Source organism: Salvelinus fontinalis, chromosome 24 (genome assembly GCF_029448725.1).
Source record: "Salvelinus fontinalis isolate EN_2023a chromosome 24, ASM2944872v1, whole genome shotgun sequence".
In the NCBI taxonomy this organism is placed as follows: domain Eukaryota; kingdom Metazoa; phylum Chordata; class Actinopteri; order Salmoniformes; family Salmonidae; genus Salvelinus; species Salvelinus fontinalis.
Window position 1 is genome coordinate 30,507,778 of NC_074688.1, and position 22,901 is coordinate 30,530,678.

The 22,901-nt window shown below is 45.7% G+C and overlaps 1 protein-coding gene across 2 annotated transcripts in view; it reads right to left on the reverse strand.

The window, feature by feature from the left end:
* LOC129822282 (galactosylgalactosylxylosylprotein 3-beta-glucuronosyltransferase 1-like) overlaps positions 1-19,665 on the reverse strand; it is a 120,961-nt gene extending 101,296 nt beyond the window's left edge. The window contains exon 1 of one of the 2 annotated variants that reach the window (XM_055880430.1): positions 19,117-19,665. The gene's annotated coding sequence lies outside the window, so the exon portion shown is untranslated. The remainder of the gene's footprint in view (positions 1-19,116) is intronic. The other variant, XM_055880431.1, reaches the window with a different exon arrangement.
* Between the last annotated feature and the right edge of the window lie 3,236 nt (positions 19,666-22,901).

The window sequence follows — 22,901 nt, forward strand, 5'->3', positions numbered from 1 at the left end:
AGCGACTTTCTTCTGGGGGCCGGAACTGATTGAATCAGCCCGGAATCGGGTGTCGGACTCGGCCCGGAATCAAAATGAATGATTGCCCAGAATCGGCCCAAGTACATCAGGCCGTTTCCGTCTACCGGAATTCAGCCGACTTTGCCGGCATCTTACCAGAATCCCCCCAGAAGCGGCCCGATGCAAATTTAAATAAATGTATACAAAACTACCCGATTTTGTAATTTATAATATTACTATTATACATTTTATACATACAAATTATACCTATCCACAAAAAAAACATTTTGTGTCGGAGGAAACGCCATACACCTGGTGACTGTGTCGCTAAGGCACGATGGCCAAACCCTCACCTAACTTGGACGGCTCTAGGCCAATTACAAGTAGCCTCATGGGCCGCGGGTCTCGAATCAGCATCTGTAGCAATGCAGTTTACATTGTGATGCAGTGTCTTAGACCGCTGAGCCACTCGGGAGGCTCGGGAAGTTTTAATGCTTATCAATGGCCTTGCACAAAGTATCAAAATACTAAAATACTACACAGGACTCTTAAAGAATTTCATTTAAATGTTAATTGTATTTTTTGAACACAGAAACAATGGAAAAACTATTATGAAAGGTTAATTATATAAAGCAGCCCATGTAATCATCTGCCAGAGAGTAGCCTCAATTTGCCCAAGCTCCAAGTAATACATTTGGGCCAGATAACTCTCACTAGAAATGGCCCGAGCTCAATCACCCAATCCTAGCCATAAGTAATACTGCTGAAGGTGGCCACATGACGTCGGCACAAGTCTGACTCTCAGCTGGGGGCCCCGACTCTCAGCCGGAATCGCCCCAGATCCACTGTGCTAGCTGGGATTGTTGCATTTAAACTTTAGATCACAGGTTACTTTGTGTGCTGATTGCTGAATGTGAAAAATTTGTTTGCAGTGGGAAGTAATTAGTTGTATGTTTCGATTGGGAAATGCTGAGCTTAATGGTTGTGCTTTTCTATTCTTATGATTGGGACCTACTGGCTTATTAGGTCCTTGTGAAATGGCTGCTTATTCTTTAACATCATGCTGTGTGTGACTGCTGTCTTTCTATCGGCCCTATGTGTTTAACAAAAAGTAACCTCTCGCACATGGAGTGCGTTGCATTCTACATTTGCTGTCCTTTCAGAATCACAAGCCTGTCACACTCACATCTTTGTGTCACTGTTGTCGCTTTAAGTGATAGTGTGATAGTGATGGCGTTAGGCTTCCATGGGTTGTGTAAGCAGTGTGGTTGTTGTTGTTGTTGGTAGCATTATCCATGCGGGTGCTGTCTCTGTGTGAGTGGCAGCCCAAACCATGGCTCAGTCTCATGCCTGTTTGATTCAGTTGGGGGCGCTAAGTGATGCTAAGTTTATTTTTATTTTTTATTTTATTTCAAAGTTATTTTTCTTGATTTTTGAGTTTGGCACAACGTGTTGAAAGATTTTTTTCCCCCACTGAAGGCCTAGGTCCAATAGCCACGGTTTGCAACAGTCTGTATGTAGTCTGTCACTGGGGCATTTCTGCGTCTCTCTATAGGGGAGGAGGTTTCTGTACGAGGTCATTGTAGAAAGCGTGATTTGTTTTTCCTCTTTATTGTCTTTAAAGGTCATCGGCTTGTTTCCCTCCATCCATTCTGTCAGAAAATGGAGCCTAAATCTTTATTTATGACATGGCCCTTGGCTTTTGTCCACAGTGTTATTGAGGAATGTGTCTGTATTCCAGGGCTAATTGTTGTCTGCTATTGCCATTATTACTGTTTAAGGATCCTTTTAAAGAACATGATGTGTGTTCTGCAAGCCTTCCAGGTGCTCATAATGCTCCCTCTTTACACAATATACTGTATGTCTGCAAAGCATGTTAAAACTCAACGCAGAATGCAAAGCTTACTGTACAATTTTTTATAATGTTTTATTTATTTCACCTTTATTTAACCATATAGGCTAGTTGAGAGCAATTTTTCATTTACAACTGCAACCTGGCCATCTGCAACCTGTACCATCACTCATTCATATATCTTTATGTACATATTCTTTATCCCTTTACACTTGTGTGTATATGTTAGTAGTTGTGGAATTGTTAGGGTAGATTACTTGTTGGTTATTACTGCATTATCGGAACTAGAAGCACAAGCATTTCGCTACACTCGCATTAACATCTGCTAACCATGTGTATGTGACAAAAAAAATTGGATTTGATTTGAACCTGGCCGAGATAAAGCAAAGCAGTGCGTCACAAACAACAACACATAGTTACACATGGAATTAACAAACATGCAGTCAATAGTACGAGAGAAAAATATATACAGTGTGTGCAAATGAGGTAAGATAAGGGAGGTAAGGCAATAAATAGCCCATAGTGGCAAAATAATTACAATATAGCAATTAAACACTGGAGTGATAGATGTGCAGAAGATTAAGGTGCAAGTAGAGATACTGGGGAGCAAAGGAGCAAAATAAATAAAAGAAATAACAGTATGGGGATGAGGAAGTTGGATGGGCAATTTACAGATGAGCTATGTACAGGTGCAGTGATCTGTGAGCTGCTCTGATAGCTGGTGCTTAAAGCTAGTGAGGGAGATATGAGTCTCCAGCTTCAGTGATTTTTGCAGTTCGTGTCAGTCATTGGCAGCAGAGAACTGGAAAGAAAGGCTGCCAAAGGAGGAATTGGCTTTGGGGGTGACCAGTAAAATATACCTGCTGGAGCGCGTGCTATGGGTGGGTGCTGCTATGGTGACCAGTGAGCTGAGAAAAGGCTGGGCTTTACCTAGCAAAGACTTATAGATGACCTGGAGCCAGTGCGTTTGGCGACGAATATGAAGCGAGGGCCAGCCAACGAGAGGATACAGGTCGCAGTGGGGGGTAGTAAATGGGGGCTTTGGGGACAAAACGGATTGCACTGTGATAGACTGCATCCGATTTTCTGAGTAGTGTTGGAGGCTATTTTGTAAATGACATCGCCGAAGTCAAGGATCAGTAGGTATGGGACAGATTGGTAGGTATGGGACAGAGAAAATGAAAGCTACCCATGTTAGATAACCTCATCAAGACCATAGAACCGAACAGGCTGTCTTTGTCGATACGTTAAGGGATCCTCTCAGCTAGCCTCCATACTAACCTCCTGTATTATACTGTCAGCCAGTGGAGTGTAGTCCTGCACGTTGCAGCCTATATTCTTGTCTGAGCTCCCCATTGGGAGGAACACTCCACAGCCTGCGACAGAAGCTGTGAGACTACCACCTAAATTATAGGTTGAGGTCATTCTGTAAGAAGGAAAGATGGGTGCAACATATACATTGTTCTGTTATGTCAGTGTTGGAGTAACACTCAGGCAGTAGACTGCTGTGTATAGAGGAGAAAACACAGCCATGCTACCGCGCCATCCTCTCCACTCCCAAGTAGGCAGAATACAGTGTGACAGCAACATACAGGGGTGGAGTGGGGGAGGTGCTGGGGTCAGGGGCTGCACTAATTACTCTGCCCATAGCTACTCTGCTATTACGAATGTGTTTATGAAGTTGATGCCTTTGAATCAATGTTCTGTCTGTATTTCTGTTTGTGTGTGTGTGTGTGTGTGTGTGTGTGTGCCTGCATGTGCGTCTCATGTGGAGATGCTGCTGTAGAAAGGCAGACAGGCCTGATAGATGTGAACATGACTGATACTACATTGCCAGCTGTCTCTAATACCCCCTTCTCCTCTCCCGTCCTCTCCTCTCCTGTCTTCTTCTGTCCTTTCCTCTCCTCTCCCGTCCTCTCCTGTCCTGTCCTCTCCTGTCTTCTCCTGTCCTTTCCTGTCCTGTCCTCTCCAAACACAACCCCATAGCCCCAAGGGAAGATCCAAGTGCAAACACAAAATCAGCATAATGAGATTATGTATAAAATACCTGGCTGCCAAAAGCCATTAATAAAAAGGTGAGACATGTATGAATGGTTCAGCCTCATTGGCTGCAGCGGTAAACAATATCCAGTGAGCAGCAGTAACATCAGCAGTAACAGCAGCAGTAACAACAGCAGTAACAACAGTAGTAACTACAGCAGTAACAACAGCAGTAACAACAGCAGTAACAACAGCAGTAACAGTGACAGCTATGGACCAAGCCACTCCGCAGGGAAACAGCTGCTGTCTCAGGAGGTAAAGGGCTTTCTGGAGGGGGGGGGGGGGGGGGGGGGGGGTTGGGGGGGGAGAGGGGAGGCAGACGGAGTGGCCTACTGGTCAGACTCAGAAGGCAAGCACACCATCCACCGCTTCCGACCATATTACTTGCCAATATCCAATCTCTAGATAACAAGGTGGACGAAATTAGGGCACGCGTTGCCTTCCAGAGAGCCATCAGAGATTGGTAACATTCTCTGTTTCACGGAAACATGGATCACTCGGGATACATGTATGTTGTCAGAGTCGGTACAGCCACCCGGTTTCTTCACACATGGCGCCGACAGAAACAAACATCTCTCTGGTAAGAAGAAGGGCGGGGTTGTATGCCTTACAATTAACAACTCATGGTGTAATCACAACAACATACAGGAACTCAAGTCATTTTGTTCACCTGACCTAGAATTCCTTACAATCAAATGCCGACCGTATTATCTTCCAAGAGAATTCTCTTCGATTATAATCACAGCCGTGTTTGCCCCCCCCCAAGCAGATCCCTCATCAACCCCGAAAGAACTTCACTGGACTCTATGTAGACTGGAAACTATACATCCTGAGGCTGCATTTATTGTGGCTATGGATTTTAACAAAGCTAACCTATGATCAATACTTCCTAAAGTCTATCAGCATATCAAATGCGCAACACGAGCAGGTAGTATTCTAGATCATTGCTACTCGAACTTCTGCGATGCATACAAAGCCCTTCCCTGCCCTCCCTTCAGCAAGTCTGACCACGACTCCATTTGTTGCTCGCAGCCTATAGAAAGAAACTAAAACAGGAAACGCCTGTGCTCAGGTCTATACAACGCTGGACTGACCAATCGGATTCCATGCTTTAAGATTGCTTCGATCACGTGGACTGGGATATGTTCCGTATAGCCTCAGACAACAACATTGATGTATACTCTGACTCTGTGAGCGGATTTATTAGCAAGTGCATCGGAGATGTCGTACCCTCTGTGACTATTAAAACGTTCCCTAACCAGAAACCGTAGATTGATGGCAGCATTCGCGCAAAACTGAAAGTGCGAACCAACGCTTTTAATCATGGCAAGGCAACCCGGAAACATGATGGAATACAAACAGTGCAGCTATTCCCTCCTCAAGGCAATTAAACAAGCAAAGTGTCAGTATTTAGACAAAGTAGAGTCGCAGTTCAACGGCTCTAACACGAGACGTACAGTTGAAGTCAGAATTTACATACACTTAGGTTGGAGTCATTAAAACTTGTTTTTCAACCACTCCACATATTTCTCGTTAAGAAACTATAGTTTTGGCAAGTCAGTTAGGACATCTACTTTGTGCATGACACAAGTAATTTTTCCAACAATTGTTTAGAGATAGATTATTTCACTTATAATTGTTGCGTTCGTCGTAATTTGGAAGAGAGGAGGACCAAGGCGCAGCGTGATACGAATACATTCTTCTATTTATTTAACACGAAACGAAGAACACTTAAACAAACTAATCAAAACAACAAAACGAATGTGAAGCTATATATATAAAGTGCAGACACAAGCAACCAATACATAGACAATAACCCACGAAATACCCAACGGAATATGGCTGCCTAAATATGGTTCCCAATCAGAGACAACGATAAACAGCTGCCTCTAATTGAGAACCAATCTAGGCAACCATAGACATACAAACACTTAGACTAGTAAACACCCCATAAATATACAAAACCCCTAGACAAGTCAAAAACACATACATCCCCCATGTCACACCCTGACCTAACCAAAATAATAAAGAAAACAAAGATAACTAAGGTCAGGGCGTGACAATAATTCACTCTATCACAATTCCAGTGGGTCAAAAGATTACATACACTAAGTTGACTGTGCCTTTAAACCGCTTGGAAAATTCCCGAAAATTATGTAATGGCTTTAGAAGCTTCTGATAGGCTAATTGACATAATTTGAGTCAATTGGAGGTGTACCTGTGGATGTATTTCAAGGCCTACCTTCAAACACAGTGCCTCTTTGCTTGACATAATGGGAAAATCAAAAGAAATCTGCCAAGACCTCAGACAAAAACATTGTAGACCTCCACATGTCTGTTTCATCCTTTGGAGCAATTTCCAAACACCTGAAGGTACCACGTTCATCTGTACAAACAATAGTACGCAAGTACACCATGGGACACCATGGGACCACACAGCCATCATACCGCTCAGGAATGAGATGTGTTCTGTCTACTAGAGATGATTGCACTTTGGTGCGAAAAGTGCACATCAATCCCCGAACAACAGCAAAGGACCTTGTGAAGATGCTGGAGGAAACAGGTACAAAAGTATCTATATCCACAGTAAAACGAGTCCTATATCGAGATACCGCTCAGCAAGGAAGAAGCCAGTGCTCCAAAACCGCCATAAAAACCCAGACTACGGTTTGCAACTGCACATGGGGACAAAGATCATACTTTTTGGAGAAATGTCCTCTCGTCTGATGAAGCAAAAATAGAACTGTTTGGCCAAAATGACCATCATTATGTTTGGAGGAAAAAGGGGGAGGCTAGCAAGCCGAAGAACACCATCCCAACCGTGAAGCACGGGGGTGGCAGCATCATGTTGTGCAGGTACTTTGCTGCAGGAGGGACTCGTGCACTTCACAAAATAGATTGGCTCTTGAGGAAGGAAAATGATGTGGATATATTGAAGCAACATCTCAAGACATCAATCAGGAAGTTAAAGCTTGGTCTCAAATGGCTCTTCCAAATGGACAATGACCCCGAGCATACTTCCAAAGTTGTGGCAAAATGTCTTAAGGACAACAAAGTCAAGGTATTGGAGTGGCCATCACGAAGCCCCGACCTCAATCCTATAGAGAATTTGTGGGCAGAACTGAAAAAGCATGGTCAAGCAAGGAGGCCTAGAAACCTGACTCAGTTACACCAGCTCTATCAGGAGGAATGGGCCAAAATTCACCCAACTTATTGTGGGAAGCTTGTGGAAGGCTACCCGAAACGTTTGACCCAAGTTAAACAATTTAAAGGCAATGCTACCAAATACTAATTGAGTGTACCTAAACTTCTGACCCACTGGGAATGTGATGAAAGAAATAAAAGCTGAAATAAATCATTCTCTCTACAACTATTCTGACATTTCACATTCTTAAAATAAAGTGGTGACCCTAACTGACCTAAGACAGGAGATTTTACTAGGATTACATGTCAAGAATTTTGAAACACTGAGTTTAAATGTATTTGGCTAAGGTGTATGTAAACTTCCGATTTCAACTGTCTGTGGCAGGGTCTACAGTCAATCACGGATTAGAAAAAGAAAATCAGCCCAGTCACGAACATCGACATCTTGCTCCCAGACAAATTAAACATCTTCTTTGCTCGCTTTGAGAATGACTGACACGGCCCGCTACCAAAGCCTGTGGGCTCTCCTACTCCGCGGCCAACGTGAGTAAAACATTTAAACGTGTTAACCCTCACAAGGATGTCGGCCAAGACGGCATCCCTAGCCACGTCCTCAGAGCATGCGCAGACCATCTGACTGGTGTGTTTACGGACATATTCAACCAATCCCTATCCCAGTCTGTTGTCCCCACATGCTTCAAGAGGGCCACCATGGTTCCTGTTCCCAAGAAAGCTAAGGTAACTGAACTAAATGAGTATTGCCCCATTGCACTCGCTTCTGTCATTATGAAGTGCTTTGAGAGACTAGTCAAGGATCATATCACCTCCACACTACATGATACCCTAGACCCACTCCAATTTGCTTACCGCCCCAATAGGTCCACTGACGACACAATCACCATCACTCTGCACACTGCCCTATCCCATCTGGACAAGATGAATACCTATGTAAAATACTGTTCATTGACTATAGCTCAGTATTTAACACCATAGTACCCTCCAAACTCGCCATTAAACTGGATACCCTGGGTCTCGACCCCGCCCTGTGCAACTGGGTCCTGGACTTTCTGACGGGCCGCCCCCAAGTGGTAAAGGTAGGAAACAACATCTCCACCTCGCTGATCCTCAACACTGGGGCCCCACAAGGGTGCGTTCTCAGCCCTCTCCTGTACTCAACTGTTCACCCATGACTCCGTGGCCATGCACGCTTCCAACTCAATCATCAAGCTTGCAGACGACACTACAGTGGTAGGTTTGATTACCATCAACAACGAGACGGCCTACAGGGAGGAGGTAAGGGCCCTCGGAGTGTGGTGTCAGGAAAATAACCTCTCACTTAATGTCAACAAAACAAAGGAGATGACTCTGGACTTCAGGAAACAGCAGAGGGAGCACCCCCCATCCACATCGACGGGACAGTAGTGGAGAAGGTGGAAAGTTTTAAGTTCCTTGGTGTACACATCACGGACAAACTGAAATTGTCCTCCCACACAGACAGTGTGGTGAAGAGGCTGAAAAAATGTGTTTTGTCACCGAAAACCCTCACTAACTTTTACAGGTGCACAATCGAGGGAATCCTGTCGGGCTGTATCACCGCCTGGTACGGCAACTGCTCCACCCTTGATGAAAACATGCTCCAGAGCTCTCAGGACCTCAGACTGGGGGCGAAGGTTCACCTTCCAACAGGACAACGACTCTAAGCATACAGCGAAGACAATGCAGGAGTGGCTTCAGGACAAGTCTCAGAATGTCCTTGTGTGGCCCAGCCAGAGCCCGGACTTGAACCAGATCGAACATCTCTGGAGAGACCTGAAAATATCTGTGCAGCGACGCTCCCCATCCAACCTGACAGAGGTTAAGAGGATCTGCAGAGAATAATGGGAGAAACCCCCCCAAATACAGGTGTGCCAAGCTAGTAGCGTCATACCCAAGAAGACTCGAGGCTGTAATCGCTGGCAAAGGTGCTTCAACAAAGTAATGAGAAAGGGTCTGAATACCTATGTAAATGTGATGTTTCAGTTTTGTATTTTTTATAAATTAGCAATATTTTCAAAAACTGTTTTTGCTTTGTCATTATGGGGTAATGTGTGTAGATTGATGAGGTTTATTATTTTTTTAATCAGTTTTAGAATAAGGCTGTAACATAACAAAATGTGGAAAGGTCAAGGGGTCTCAGTGAGCTAATCCATTTCGGAAACTTGATCCGAAAATGTGTTCGGTGGCTCCAAATGTGTGACATAATTGCGGAGGCTCTGGAGGCATGCAGAGGCCAAATCGAGCTCCATACTGCATCACCATACTCCTCTTAAATGTTGTAACAATGCGGAGGGCTATGTATAGCTCTAATCGATCAGTTGAAAGAACAGACCACTTTCAGTTGACAAATATTTTTTTGAGTCTGGTACAGCCCTACTGCAGACAAATGCAAGCAGCAAGTGCAATGCCCGATGGAGCATAATCTAAGACACCACAACATCCTTTTACAGCTTTAGGCCTGGCAGGTTGAGTACAATTTATTATTCTTTTGCTTTTCAGCTGTTTATTAAAAGGCCAGTGGAGACTAGTGGTGGTGAGGCTATCAGGCCAGAGAAGTAGTGGAGAGTGGTGCAAAATAATCCCTACTTCCCTCCCGCTCTCCGTCCCTCGCTCCATCCCTCCCTGATGTCGGCGTGTAACTGGTGGTGGCAGCTCTGAGTGAATGAATAATGTAGCACAAAGGGTTCCGGCCACGCTGGCGTCACTCTGGGAACAATTGCTGTGGTTAATATTCATTGCATGGAGATTTGCAGGGTAAAGGGAGAGCCCCTATGAATCACTTTACACTCTGCTTCCGCACAGCAAAATTCCTCTAGCTCTGTAATCTGAAGGTAAAGGTGGCAGATGCCGTGCCACTGGTGGCAAGACTGCCCTGGTTTTACTGTTGCCCAGTCTGGGAGAGGATGGATGCAGACTGAGGGGAGAGTTTCTCTCTCTGTGAAATAGGGCAGGTGTGTTTGTATGAAGAGTGCTACGCTATGCTCTACTCGCTCCTGTACCCTTTCCACACATTGCCTCAAGCTGGTTAAGATCCCTGAGTCTGCTGAATACCCTACTGCATTCAAACAGCAAAACAACATGTTTTGAGCCGACATCAAAAAAGTTGTGTATTTCACCCAGTGGAACAAGGTTGAAGACATATATCAGTGCAGTCAGAATGAAAGTAGATGGTCTTTACAAGCAGCCACATGCTGAACTTACTTTTCCTTAGCTCTAGAACCCTGCCGATCTCTTTTAAAACTTTCCGGCAGAGTTTTGGCTACAGTCTCCTCTAACCCGGCCTGTCATTCATACCCAGTGTGTCGGGCTGTGAAGTATGCATGGCGGTGATATAAATGTTAACCCATGATTTATGGCTGACCGTTCTGGGCAAGCATGGCCAAATGTATATTTTGTACCATCAGCATTCTACACTATGTACTGTAGGTCCCACGTGTCACAGAATCCAATGACAGGCCCTGTTCGAGAGAGAGAGAGAGAGAGGAGAGAGAGAGGAGAGAGAGGAGAGAGAGAGGAGAGAGAGGAGAGAGAGGAGAGAGAGGAGAGAGAGAGGGAGAGAGGGAGGGGAGAGAGAGAGAGAGAGAGAGAGAGAGGGGAGAGAGAGAGAGAGAGAGAGAGGGGAGAGAGAGAGAGGGGAGAGAGAGAGAGGGGAGAGAGAGAGAGAGAGAGAGAGAGAGAGAGAGAGAGAGAGAGAGAGAGAGAGAGAGAGAGAGAGAGAGAGAGAGAGAGAGAGAGAGAGAGAGAGAGAGAGAGAGAGAGAGAGAGAGAGAGAGAGAGAGAGAGACTGGGTGAGACTGGGTGAGACTGGGTGAGACTGGGTGAGACTGGGTGAGACTGGGTGAGACTGGGTGAGACTGGGTGAGACTGGGTGTTGGGCTGCCTCATGCCAGGAGACAACATGGATATGCCACCAAATCCATGTACAAATCCATGTACAATTTCACTGCAGTTTGGACTAAAATGCATCGGTTTGAATGCTATGTCCAAGTATGGGTTAAGAACACTGATATGGCAGTGATAAGTAAAAATTATATTTTACCATAATCCTTAAAATTATTACATAAGTATTTACTGGATGGTTTGTGCACTGAATGCTGATTGGCTGCCATACGTACATTTGTTCAATCATAGCCATGGTATAAAATACATAATCAACTCTGGGCTCTTTGCATTCTCTGGATAATAATGCAACTCTGTGACAGGTCACACCTTCTTCGTCTTCAATATTTTCCAGAGAAGATTATCCCATACTTAATAACCAATCCAATTTTTTTCTAGTGCCCTCTTTTTTTCCCTTTCAAAAGTGGCCTGTAGTGGCTTGTTCAACATGACATCTACAAAAACATGTTTGTCCAGAATGCCTGATGTCATGGTGGGTGTCAGCATACTTGGACTGGACGAGTTTACATTTCAAGGAAACTTGGTTTATCCAACTTGACACATGCGTATGGACTTGGGACAGTGTCCCAGACTGGGGTAATTGCAGCCACATCGAGCTGTCTTTTCCAATGAGAACACTGGGAGCCTCTGTTAATAACGTTAGAATACTACCCTGTGGCACAATCCTTGCTCTAATGAATGATTTTTACATTTAGCTATTGCGGCCAGCAAGCTTATTACTGCTTGCCTTCTGCCCAGACCATCCCGACCATCCTAGTGCTGCCAATGTAAAATAAATGGGTGAGGGGTTATAGTCCATCTCGTTAACTGAGGCATGGGCATCTTATTAGCATAATAGGCTAAACATGCTGCCCGTTGTCCTGATTAGATCTGGAATGTAGGACAGAACATCAGACAATGGTTTTCTGTTTCCAGAGAGGGGGAGGTGCTGGATGTGTAAGTAGGGGTGACTGGGGCACAAGGTAACATGAGCACAATGCATAACTAAATAACTCAAATGAGAATCCACTTAGAAAACTGTTATTCAATGTGCTAGTGCTTGATTAGCTAGGAAGTTTTGCTTAAATCATTTCTAGTTTAATTTACAAATTATTATTTTTTCAGGCCGAATTCTAAATATTCTTGCTGCCTCTTTTTTTATTATTGATCTGTTGAACATATTTATCTGTGGAACATTCCCCATGTATTTAATCATATATCATTTTTATCAGCAATAAGTGGTCTTTTGACTTGTATAGTTGATTACAATAATTATGGTATTTTCTTGCAAGACTCATATTAGACTCAGACTTGAAATAGGGGGAACATTGTAACATTTGTTCAAACTAAACCCTGACCTAAAACTCTATGATATTTTATATGGTGTTTAGACACATTCACATAATGATATAAAATCAGTTCTTTACATGAAGTTTGCCAGTACCATAAAAAAATGGAAAAAAAGTAATATTCATACTTTTCAATGGTAAAAGTATCTTATGTAAGTATACACATTTTGGCTACTACATTTTAGGTCAGTATGACATGCCTAAAAGATCAAATGAAAATATAATATTTTGCCCATATAGTGTATTTTAATCCAAATATCAGTTTTAAATCAGAGCAATTTTCAATTATTACCCCTCATTTTTACCATTGAAGACCGTGTTACAATTAACCCCGCGGCCTGTTATTCGAACCTCTTCTTGTCCCAGTTTGTAATCCCCACATGTTTTAAAATGACCACAATCATTCCTGTTCCTAAGAATTCCAAGGCTTCATGCAACAATGATTACTGCCCTGTAGCACTCACTTCTGTAATAATGAAGTGCTTCGAGAGGCTGGTATAGCACACATTAACTCCACCATCTCAGCCACCCTAGACCCACTCCAATTTGCTTACTGCTCCAACAGATCCATAGATGGCGCAATCTCAATTGCTCTCAACACTGCCCCCATCCACCTAGATAATAGGAATACCTATGTGAGAATGCTGTTCGTTGTCCACAGCTCAGTGTTCAACACCATTATCCCCTCCAAGCTCGTACCCTCCCTCTGCAACTGGATCTTGGACTTCCTGACGGGCTGACCCCAGGGTGTGAGGGTAGGCAACATCACCTTCACCACGCTGACCCTTAACACAGGGGCCCCGCAGGGGTCTGTGCTTAGTCCCCTCCTGTACTCCCTGTTCACCCAAGACTGTGTGGCCACGCACGACTCCAACACCATTATCAAGTTCGCTGACGACACGACAGTCTGTTCACCGGTGACGATGAGTCAGCCTATAGGGAGGAGGTCAGTGACCTGGCAGTGTGGTTGCCGGAGCAGCAAACTCTCCCTCAACATCATCAAGACAAAGGAGATGATCTTTTTTACCTTTAATTTTGCTCACTCACTGGGCGCTACACACTGTTACTCCAACACACACATAATTCCTCACTGCATAATTTTCTCACTCATACTGTAACGGGTGACGCTCTCCTCATCCTCGGACGAGGTGAGGAGAGAAGGATCCTCAGACCAAAACGCAGCTTCAGGGAAATAAGCCATCTTTATTAAACAACGATAAAGATGGCAACACGAAACGAAACAAAACACTTTCAAAACTACAAAATAACAAAACGACGTTGACGAGACCTGAACATAAACTTACATAACTAAACATAAACTTACGTACAGGAAACAGACGACATCGAAACGAAAACGAAACAAACCAACGCTACAGTCCCATGTGGTACGAACATAACATACGGACATAGGAGACAATCACCCACAAACAAACAGTGAGAATGCCCTACCTAAATATGACTCTTAATTAGAGGCAAACGCAAACCACCTGCCTCTAATCAAGAGCCATACCAGGCAAACCAAAACCAACATAGAAACAGATAACATAGAATGCCCACCCAACCTCACGTCCTGACCAACTAACACACAAAAACTAACATAAATAGGTCAGGAACGTGACAGTACCCCCCCCACAAGGTGCGAACTCCGGACGCACCAGCACAAAGTCTAGGGGAGGGTCTGGGTGGGCATCTAACCACGGTGGTGGTTCAGGCTCGGGGCGCGGTTCCCACCCCACCATAATCCATCCTAACTTCCTCCCTCCAAGAATGTCCACCCTCTTTTGACCCCCACAAAATTCCCTTAACAACATATCTAATAGGGACAACACCGGGACAGAGAGATAAATCAAGAAAGAGGGATAGATAAGAATATAGAGATAGATGAAGATAGAGAGGGAGATTAGGATAGAGGGGCAACTCCGGACTGAAAGGCAGCTCCGGACAGAGAGACAGCTCTGGACTGATGGGCAGTTCTGGGTATCCAGCCTTTTCAGGCTGAAGGACAGCTCATGGCTGACTGACGAATCTCGATGCTCATGGCTGGCTGACGGCTCTCGACGCTCATGGCAGGCTGACGGCTCTCGACGCTCATGGCAGGCTGACGGCTCTCGACGCTCATGGCAGGCTGACGGCTCTCGACGCTCATGGCAGGCTGACGGCTCTCGACGCTCATGGCAGGCTGACGGCTCTCGACGCTCATGGCAGGCTGACGGCTCTGGCTGCTCATGGCGCTCTGACGGCTCTGGCTGCTCATGGCTCTCTGACGGCTCTGGCTGCTCATGGCGCTCTGACGGCTCTGGCTGCTCATGGCGCTCTGACGGCTCTGGCTGCTCATGTCTGGTTGGCGGCTCTGGCAGATCCTGTCTGGTTGGCGGCTCTGGCAGATCCTGTCTGGTTGGCGGCTCTGGCAGATCCTGTCTGGTTGGCGGCTCTGGCAGATCCTGTCTGGTTGGCGGCTCTGGCAGATCCTGTCTGGTTGGCGGCTCTGGCAGATCCTGTCTGGTTGGCGGCTCTAGCGGCTCCTGTCTGGCTGATGGCTCTAGCGGCTCCTGTCTGGCTGACGGCTCTGTAGGCTCATGGCAGACGGGCGGCTTTGCAGGCTCATGGCAGACGGGCGGCTTTGCAGGCTCCTGGCAGACGGATGGCTCAGACGGCGCTGGGGAGACGGATGGCTCAGATGGCGCTGGGGAGACGGATGGCTCAGATGGCGCTGGGGAGACGGATGGCTCAGATGGCGCTGGGGAGACGGATGGCTCTGGCCGGATATGGCGCACTGTAGACCTGGTGCGTGGTGCCAGAACTGGAGGCACCGTGCTAATGACAAGCACCTTCCTACTAGTGCGGGGAGCAGGAACAGGGCACACTGTATTCTCAAAGCCTACTCTATCCCTGATGCGTGGTACCGGCACTGGTGACGCCGGGCTGAGGACAAGCACATCAGGATTAGTAGGGGGAGAATATACAGTGTGTACAGGGCTCTGGAGACGCACTGGTAGCTTAGTGCGTGGGGCCGGAACTGGAGGCACCGGGCTAGATACACGCACTACAGGGAGAGTGCGTGGAGGAGGAACAGGGCTCAGGATACGCACTGGTAGCCTAGTGCGTAGTGTATACACTGTAGGTACTAGGCTGGGGCGGGGAGGTGGTGCCGGAAATACCGGACCGTGGAGGCGTACTGGCACTCTTGAGCATTGAACCTGCCCAACCTTACCTGGTTGAATGCTCCCGGTTGCCCGACCAGTGCGGGGAGGTGGAATAACCCGCACCGGCCTATGTAGGCGAACCGGGGAAACCATGCGTAAGGCAGGTGCCATGTATGCCGGCCCGAGGAGACGCACTGGAGACCAGACACGTTGAGCCGGCCTCATGACACCTGGCTCAATACCCAATCTAGCCCTCCCAGTGCGGGGAGGTGGAATAACCCCTTACTGGGCTATGCACTCGTACAGGAGACACCGTGCGCTCTACTGCGTAACACGGCGCCTGCCCGTACTCCCGCTCTCCACGGTAAGCCTGGGAAGTGGGCGCAGGTCTCCTACCTGCCCTTGGCCCACTATCTCCTAGCCCCCCCCCAAGAAATTTTTGGGAATTACTCACGGGCTTTTTTGGCTTCCGTGCCAGACGTGTTCCCTCATAGCTCCGGTTCCTCTCTCCGGTAGCCTCTGCTCTCCTCCGTGCCTCCAGCTCAGCTTTGGGACGGCGATATTCTCCCTGCTGTGCCCATGGACCTCTCCCGTCCAATATTTCCTCCCAAGTCCAGAAATCCTTGTTTCTCTCCTGTCCCTTACTCCGTTTATTATTCCCTTGCCGCTTGGTCTTAGCTTGGTGGGTGATTCTGTAACGGGTGACGCTCTCCTCATCCTCGGACGAGGTGAGGAGAGAAGGATCCTCAGACCAAAACGCAGCTTCAGGGAAATAAGCCATCTTTATTAAACAACGATAAAGATGGCAACACGAAACGAAACAAAACACTTTCAAAACTACAAAATAACAAAACGACGTTGACGAGACCTGAACATAAACTTACATAACTAAACATAAACTTACGTACAGGAAACAGACGACATCGAAACGAAAACGAAACAAACCAACGCTACAGTCCCATGTGGTACGAACATAACATACGGACATAGGAGACAATCACCCACAAACAAACAGTGAGAATGCCCTACCTAAATATGACTCTTAATTAGAGGCAAACGCAAACCACCTGCCTCTAATCAAGAGCCATACCAGGCAAACCAAAACCAACATAGAAACAGATAACATAGAATGCCCACCCAACCTCACGTCCTGACCAACTAACACACAAAAACTAACATAAATAGGTCAGGAACGTGACACATACATAATATACACATACATTTATACTGATTCCAAACACTCGCACACCCACTCACATGCAAGCTGCTGCTACTCTGTTTATCTTATATCCTGTTGCCTATAGTCACCTTACCCTACACACATCTAGCATCCCTGTAAATATGGTATTAGAACTGACTTTATTAGAACTGACTTTTTAAGTATGTCCTGTATATAAACAGCAAAAAAAGAAGGATCCCTTTTTCAGGAACCTGTCTTTCAAAGATAATCCGTAAGAATCCAAATAACTTCACAGATCTTCATTGTAAAGGGTTTAAACACTGTTTCCAATGCTTGTTCAATGAACCATAAACAATTAATGAACATGCACCTGTGGAACGGTCGTTAAGACACTAACAGCTTACAGACGGTAGGCAATTAAGGTCAAAGTTATGAAAACTTAGGACACTAAAGAGGCCTTTCTACTGACTCTGAAAAACACCAAAAGAAGGATGCCCAGGGTCCCTGCGCATCTGTGTGAACGTGCCTCAGGCATGCTGCAAGGAGGCATGAGGAATGCAGATGTGGCCAGGGCAATAACTTGCAATATCCGTACTGTGAGACGGCTTGTCTCCATCACCAGCAACAACGTCGCCTATGGGCACAAACCCACCGTCGCTGGACCAGACAGGACTGGCAAAAAGTGCTCTTCACTGACGAGTCGCGGTTTTGTCTCACCAGGGGTGATGGTCGGATTCACGTTTATCGTTGAAGGAATGAGCGTTACACCAAGGCCTGTACTCTGGAGCGGGATCAATTTGGAGGTGGAGGGTCCATTATGGTCTGGGGCGGTGTGTCACAGCATCATCGGACTGAGCTTGTTGTCATTGCAGGCAATCTCAATGCTGTGCTTTACAGGGAAGACATCCTCCTCCCTCATGTGATACCCGTCCTGCAGGCTCATCCTGACATGACCCTCCAGCATGACAATGCCACCAGCCATACTGCTCGTTCTGTGCGTGATTTCCTGCAAGACGGGAATGTCAGTGTTCTGCCATGGCCAGAGAGAAGCACAGATCTCAATCCCATTAAGCACGTCTGGGACCTGTTGCATCGGAGGTTGAGGGCTAGGGCCATTCCCCCCAGAAATGTCCGGGAACTTGCAGGTGTCTTGGTGGAAGAGTGGGGTAACATCTCACAGCAATAACAGGCAAATCTGGTGCAGTCCATGAGGAGGAGATGCACTGCAGTACTTAATGCAGCTGGTGGCCACACCAGATACTGACTTTTACTTTGACCCCCCTTTGTTCAGGAACACATTATTTAATTTCTGTTAGTCACATGTCTGTGGAGTGTACAAAACATTAGGAATACCTTCCTAATATTGAGATTCACCCCCTTTTGCCTTCAGAACAGCTTCAAGTTGTGTACAAAATGTTAGAAACACCTGCTCTTTCCATGACATAGACTGACCAGGTGAATCCAGTTGAAAGCTAGGATCCCTTCTTGATGTTACTTGTTAAATCCATTACAATCCGTGTAGATGAAGGGGAGGTAAGAAAGTATGCTTACTTACTTACTTTATTGTGTATTTCAAAACTTGTGGGGGGGATGGGCATTTTACTTCTACCACTTTCAGTTGAATTGTAAACGACTGGTATGGCCTAGAAATGTTGTTGCAGTGTGTAATGGTAGATAAGATATGTATGTAGTTTAGATAAAAATCTACCTCAAATAATATTAAAAAAAATAAGCAAAATTGTTTGTGCCCTGGTCTCCACTCCACATCCACTGTGTTAGTACAAAAGCGACTGTTAGTACAGTGTTAATACACTGACACCTGTGTCTGATAAGGGAGCAAACACAGAAACTGCATCATAGCCCAAGGAGTCTCAAGGGTAGAGTACCTGTCGAAAATGAGAAAATACAGCCCACTCTCCAGAAATAGCCTATGAGTTTGGCTTAAGTCTGTTTTTCTAAGCCAGTGCCCTTTTTGTTTCTCTGGACACACTTGTTATTTCTTGTTAGAGGTGGTGAAGGGTTCCCCTGAGTCGCCAGGGAAACAGTGCTGCTTGACGGTCCAGGGTTCAGAAAACAAGCAGTGCGTTCTTTCTCTTAGTGTGTTTGTGTACTGTCTGTACACTCACTATTTGAGCAGGAAGGAGCATGATTATGGGGATTATCATTGATTCCTCATGTCAGTCAGTCAGTCACTCGGTTAGGCCATCAGATTCCCTGCTCTTTCACACTGCCTGCATGGCTCTGTAGTCTACTGCATACAATATGCATGGCTTAAATCTCCAACACTTCCACAATGCTGCTACAGCTACACATGTACAGCGACTCAGGACAAAGATGGCAATCTTCCTTCATGTTAGGATCTTTATCAGAATTAAAAAAATATAATCTTCATGATTATAATGTCTCTGTTTGTGCTCCTGCTGCAAGTACCTATTTGCATTTCTACTGAAGGGTGTAATCAGGCATGGAGAGTGAGAGACAAATATTATTTACCTTATTCGTAGACTTCAGTGACGGACTGCTATTCCTACCACATGCTACGGAAGGACTCCCATTCATTATCAAAGTCCTGCTTTTGTCCCTGCTTGTTGTGCCTCTTTCTGCTTCTCTGTGTGTCTTGTCATAGACAGAGGCAGCATTCAAAGCATCCCTTTATTTTATCCCGCTGTGGCAGCTGACACCGGTATTCAAGCCTTGGATGATGGATGGAGAAAAGAGGGAAACTAAAAGACAGAAGAAGAATTTCTCTGGCTTAATTTTCTTTCCTTCTCTCCTCCGTGCAGGCTCACACACAAACACATGCGAACGAGGGGGATGTCAGAGAGAGACGGCGATGTGTTTTGCTCCGTGGTAGTCCTTCTCCTCCTCTCTATATCTGTCCCTCCCTCCCTCCCTCTCTCTGTCTATCTCTGTCTCTGTCTCTGTTACCGCGACTCGGTGGTTGTCACAGAGACAGGCTGTGCTGTGCTGTCGTAACGGGGGAGATGGCTCTTCGCGTGGAGAGACATCTGTGAATGTTTTTTGTGGGACAAAAGTAGCCTCTTAGGCAAGGCAGAGACCCCCTTCCCCTTATAGAAATGGTCTCGCTAATGGCATGTACCATTAAGGCTCAGAGCAGGGTGGGCTGCAGCAGAGAGAGAGAGGGATCAGGGAATAGAGAGAGGCAGGCAGATACATTATATTTTAACTTTATTTAACTAGGCAAGTCAGTAAAGAACAAATTCTTATTTTACAATGACGGCTTACCCCGGTCAAACCCTTGCCTAACCCGGGCGACACTGGGCCAATTGTGCGCCACCCTATGAGTCTCCTGATCACAGCCGGTTGTGATACAGCCTGGGATTGAACCAGGGTCTGTAGTAATGCCTCTAGCACTGAGATGCAGTGCATTAGACCGCTGCGCCACTCGGTAGACATCAAAGAAAGGAAACATGGTGAGCTGAGCGTAGTCCTCATATATTTCCACCTCAGTCCTTTCTGGAACCGTTCTCCTTTTCCTCTCATTTCTTTCTTTTTTACCTTTTTACCTTTTACATGCCAGGATCCTTGTCATGCACACTGTTTCTCTGTGAGGGATGCAGCCAGTTAACCATACTGTATGTAATTCCCCCTACCACGACTGAAGGCTGTTTTATCACATAGCCCCCAACCCCCTTTTCACCATGGTACATGTGTGACCTCACTTTCAGAATTCCCCATCCCTAATATATCTGTGGAACATTTTTGGAAATGCTCAGAATTATTGTGTGACAGAATATATGTATTATTTCTGAAAGAACTCTAAGCTTGTTGCAAATAAAGCATACATACACGCATGACTGACTGCACAATCAAACGTGTGCACAAACACACAAACACACACACACACATGGGCGCCAGCACACACCTACCAAGTTCTACCACAGTGACAACATAATTTCCAGTCACAGCGTAATTTCCCATCACGAACTCCTGTCACGAACTCAGAAGTTTCAGAATATATATACAGTTGAAATCGGAAGTTTACCTTAGCCAAATATATTTAAACTCAGTTTTCACATTTCCTGACATGTAATCCTAGTAAAAAATTGGTTAGTATCACCACTTTATTTTAAGAATGTGAAATGTCACAATACAGAATAATAGTTGTAGAGAGAATTATTTTTTCCAGCTTTTATTTCTTTCATCACATTCCCAGTGGGTCAGAAGTTTACATACACTCAATTAGTATTTGGTAGCATTGCCTTTAAATTGTTTAACTTGGTGTCACGTTCCTGACCTTATTTGCCTTTGTTTTACTTTGTTTAGTTGGTCAGGACGTGAGCTGGGTGGGTAGTCTATGTTATGTGTTTCTATGTTGGGTTGAATGTGTTGCCTGATATGGTTCTCAATTAGAGGCAGGTGTTTGACGTTTCCTCTGATTGAGAACCATATTAAGGTAGGCTGTTCTCACTGTTTGTTTGTGGGTGATTGTCTTCCGTGTCTGTGTATGTCGCACCACACGGGACTGTTTCGTTTTCGTTCGTGTATGTAGTCTGTTCCTGTTCGTGCGTTCTTCGTGTTTATGTAAGTTCACATGTTCAGGTCTGTCTACGGCGTTTTGTTGTTTTTAGTTTATTCAAGTGTTCATCGTGTTTTCGTCTTGTTATAATAAATCATTATGGATTCAACCTACGCTGCATTTTGGTCCGACCCTTACTCCTCCTCCTCGTCCTCGTCCGAAGGCATTAGACGAGCGTTACACTTGGGGTCAAACATTTCGGTTACCCTCCCACAATAAGTTGGGTGAATGTTGGCCCATTCCTCCTGACAGAGCTAGTGTAACTGAGCCAGATTTGTAGGCCTCCTTGCTCGACCACACTTTTTCAGTTCTGCCCACAAATTTTCTATAGAAGGAGGTCAGGGCTTTGTGATGGCCACTCCAATACCTTGACTTTGTTATCCTTAAGCCATTTTGCCACAACTTTGGAAGTATGCTCGGGGTCATTGTCCATTTGGAAGACCCATTTGAGACCAAGCTTTAACTTCCTGACTGATGTCTTGAGATGTTGCTTCAATATATCCACATCATTTACCCCTTCATGATGCCATCTATTTTGTAAAGTACACCAGTCCCTCCTGCAGCAAAGCACCCCCACAACATGATGCTGCCACCCCCGTGCTACACGGTTGGGATGGTGTTCTTCAGCTTGCTAGCCGCCCCCTTTTTCCTCCAAACATAACGATGGTCATTATGGCCAAACAGTTCTATTTTTGTTTCATCAGACCAGAGGATATTTCTCTAAAAAGTACGATCTTTGTCCCCATGTGCAGTTGCAAACCGTAGTCTGGCTTTTTTATATGGCGGTTTATGTATGTAAACTTCCGACCTCAACTGTATATATATGGCTTGACTAACAAATGTTTCTAGCACTGTAGAAGCTGTGTTTATTACGCTCTTGTCCGGGACAATATTGACAATCCGGAGTTCCAATCCACAATTGTTTTCTTACGGAGGATTACAGGAATGAGGTTGCTATCCTAAATACACTTTATGGAACAGCGGGAACTGTGAAGAGACACTATCCTCCAAATTTCAATTCAGCGTGAACTTATGGGGAAAACGCAAATTGGAACTTTCTCGTTCTCAACTCCTGTGGTTGGACGCCGCTCGGCCCTGATGGATGTATTCCCTTCTTGTCATCTGGCCCTATCCGAGTGTCCTGTGCTACCTGGAACTTGCCATCCAAGGAAGTCATCTCCATCTGCTTCTCCTCCTCCATTTTGCAGTGAAGTAGGCGTAGAACAGCAAGAGGATTGTTCCAATCAGTGCTGGTATCACGTCACAAGTCGTGGAAATCGATGGCAGCGGCATGCTGCTAAGCGGACTGGAATATCTGCGAGAGGTTCGGAGCAGATTGACATAAGGAACAGCTTTGCCGCACTGGTGCCTGATCTGCCTGCGCCTTCATCACTGGGGCTGCGACGGCTGTGCTTACTCCAACTATGCTGATTCCAGATGCGGCTCCGTCATCAAGTTCGGCTCCTTTCCCTCTTTGGATCTGACAGTGCACTACCTGCTGTGGGAGATCTGGACCTTTCGCCGGGAGCAGCGGGCGTATGCTATCCTGTTTCTCGTGGCCCGTGAAAGGTTCAATGAATTGTGTGAGAGGTAAGAATGGGCAGAATTCTCCATCCCCTTCTCCGGCCATTGTATTGGGCAGTTCAATGGTGAGAAATGTCTCAGTCCCTGGAGTAATAATGTTGTGTTATCCAGGAGCATGAGTGCAGGACATCAAACAGCTGCTCGGAACATTTTT